At 44.5% G+C, this 3088-nt stretch overlaps 1 protein-coding gene across 1 annotated transcript in view; it reads right to left on the reverse strand.

Annotated features, from left to right (window-relative positions):
- EMP1 (epithelial membrane protein 1) overlaps nt 1–1931 on the reverse strand; it is a 26413-nt gene extending 24482 nt beyond the window's left edge. The window contains exon 1 of the mRNA XM_019514921.1: nt 1783–1931. The gene's annotated coding sequence lies outside the window, so the exon portion shown is untranslated. The remainder of the gene's footprint in view (nt 1–1782) is intronic.
- Nucleotides 1932–3088: the final 1157 nt, after the last annotated feature.

The raw sequence follows: 3088 nt of genomic DNA on the forward strand, positions 1-3088 counted from the left end.
CACAGAGCCATTCCAACAAGCAGACCAGCACAGATGCTGGGGTCTTGGAACAGCGTATTTCCCAAGGCCACCACCTGTCAGGAGGCATCAGCCTGGGTGCCAGCCCTGGTCCCATTCAGATGAAAATACAAGTTCAGGCTTTTCCCATTCACACCACTGGGAGGAGCAAAGAAACAAGAGACAGGAGAAAGCAAGGTACCATGTCAAACCAGCCAACAGCAACAGACCTTTATTATCATGCAGTCCTGTCATTTAGGAATGGGCAACCAAAGCCCTCAGATTTAGACCCCTTCCATGTGCAGCTTTGACTCTGCCTCCAAAGTGGTAGTGTCAGCCATCTCTGTAGTGTACCCCCCCTTGCCTTCCCCTCCAATTTGGAGGATTCTCTCAGGAGCGTACAAATGTCTACCCTTACTTTTTCAAGGCCTTTCAATAGGTGGGGTTCAGGCACTTTCTTGTGGGTTTTTGTGTGACCAAAACCTGAGGACTATTTCCTAATCACACACAACTGGTATGGTTTTGTCGGGGAGAAACTGCACCAAGTACCTGAAGGACCTCTGACACAGCGAAGGCCAAGCTGACTACAACAGGGCTGCTTGTGTGAATAAAGCAAGTGGGATTCACTCCTCTGTCCCTGATTTTCCCTTCTTTCAAGTTTCTTAGTTTTAGAGGCACACTGCTCCAGTGAAAAGGAAGCAGAATAAAGAAGTTTGAGACTCTACTTCCAACTCTGCCTGTGGCTTTGGGCAAGTCACTTCCCCATCTTTGCCTCTGTTTCCCTGGTCTCCTTTTGTCTGTTCAGACTGTAAACTCTGTGGGGAGTGGGCTCTTTCTGATTATATGTATACATAATGCCCACCATAATGGCCCTTCAGTCCTGCATGGGGTTCTAGGAACTGCAACAATGACAGCCACTCTGAGACATAACAGCTTAGTGTTGTACTGCTGCGCTGACTGGGCCATTACTCTGGGGTAGGACAGTAGGATAGAGGAGAGTGCATTAAATATAGCAAGGCTGTTCTGCAGTAGAGGTTACTTGGAAATAAGCTGAATATAAGCACAAGAAAGCAGTCTGCAGCTCCAGGATTAATGTGCCCCACCCTCTGGCATTTGTACAAGGAGCTGGGTAGGGCACAGAGGGGAAATCCAGTCTATGTAAAACCCTATTTTTGATACATCTTGAATCTCTGTGTGAGGGGGGCACCTAATCTGATTGAGGCAAATCCTCCTGCCACTGAAGACTTAACTTTTTTGATTTTTTTTTTAAACCAATATACAATCAGAGCTTTGACACACCCAAAATCATGAGGGAGATCTGAAAACCACAGTCAAGTATCTTATCTGAGGTAAGTTTGTATAAGCTAATGCAAAGCTGAAATGCTAGTGCTGATTTCACTGAGAAAAGCTGCAGCTCAAAGGCAGTCTCGCATAAGAAAAAATGTAGCAGCTCCCTTAGTTCAAATTGCCTGGGTGGGGTTCCACTGTCTCTCTCACATTTTTCCATGCTTGAGGCAAGGCTATAATAGTGGTGTAGCAAGCAGCGTGCAGTTGGAGCCAAACCCTGCAGCTCCTTCTAATACAGTCTCTGCCCTAAGCATAGCAGAATTTCAATGCAAAATATAAAAAAGGATAAGTATCTATTGTTAGTGAGCTCCATAATTCATATTCTGAAATACAGGGTATTGTAGAAATTAAGAAAAGGGAAAGACAGAGCTACTAGGTCAAAAGAATTAATCTTATTGAATGGAAAAAGCAGTTGCTGAAGATTTTCAAAATTCTTACCCTGGTAGAGGAGGCTGGTTCTTTTGAAGCAGGACCTTGCTTTGCTGTAGCCTAGTCTGGTTGCACGAAACAGCAGTAAAGAGAGTTCCCTGCTTGCTGGGTTATAAGTTTCCAGTGGTGGTGTGTCAGGACGTGTGGTGGGGTGGTGTGTCAGGACGTGTGGTGGGGTGGTGTCTTCTCGCTGACTTTTAAAGGAGTTTCTATGAATCAGCCTAACTTTAAAGAAAAAAAAATTAATAAACTACGCCCTGTTTTCTTGGCAGCAAGTCAAAAGTTACTGGGAGGAAACCAGCAATTCAAAGAGATGGCTTGTAGGGTTCTGTCTGACTCAGTGCAGTACGGAGACCACAGCCTGGAAAAAAGAATGACACTAATCTAGTTGAGTAATAGGAGGCCCATAAACAGCATCTGTTTATAAAAATGGCATCTAGTTACCATTAAAAAAAATGTATAGTTACAATGTAGCAACAGAACTTAAACAATACAAGTCTCTCAAACAAACAATCAAGTGCCCGGGTATAGGCCTTGGTGAGTCATACTACACACCCCAACCCTCCACCAGATTCTGGGGAAGGAGGCATTATCCAAAGAATGAGGGGAAAGGATTTTGGTTTGTTCCTGTGAAATGGACTGGATGAGCCTTGCGGGAAGGTACTCTATAGCGGAGATCCCTTCAGTGGAGAGCCCGAGTTACTCTGCTGGTGATGGCTGTCTCCAGATGAAGAAGACAGAGCAGACAGGAAGGAGAAATAAAGTCAAGAGACACGGAGATGAACTGTATTGGGAGGTCAATAGTCCTGTCATTTTGAAGGCATCTAAAGTCAGAGATAGTTCACTTTCCCATAAAACCAGCTGTTGTAGCTGCCTTGTGGTATAACTGGCTGCTATGCAGTCAGGATTGGAAAAGGGTGTGCCCTGCCTGATGGTGAAGGAGAAAGAGTAGGAGATTCAAACAATAATTGCTTTATTACAATGGGCTCCACACTGTGGGAAAAAAATGGGACCCTTTTCTTCAGGGACCATTTTGGCATCTGCAGAGAGCAGAAGGGCAAGGCATAGACACAGACAAGATAAGGCCTGTATTTGAGGTGTACACTGTATTATTATTTTTTGTAAAAGGAAAACTGGTACTCTTTGATCTGCAGACATGAAAAAGAAGATCTTGCTGTTTGTCAGGCTGGTCCCTTTGTCTGGCAATGTTGTCTTGTTTATGGACAAGTTTTGGAGCAAAACACCCTGCTTAATCTGGCTGGCACTTAGACAGAAGAGAAAACTATTTATGTGCTCTCAGTACAGTTCTGTTCCA

Source organism: Gavialis gangeticus, unplaced genomic scaffold (genome assembly GCF_001723915.1).
Source record: "Gavialis gangeticus isolate Ggan-Ray unplaced genomic scaffold, GavGan_comp1, whole genome shotgun sequence".
NCBI classification, from domain to species: domain Eukaryota; kingdom Metazoa; phylum Chordata; order Crocodylia; family Gavialidae; genus Gavialis; species Gavialis gangeticus.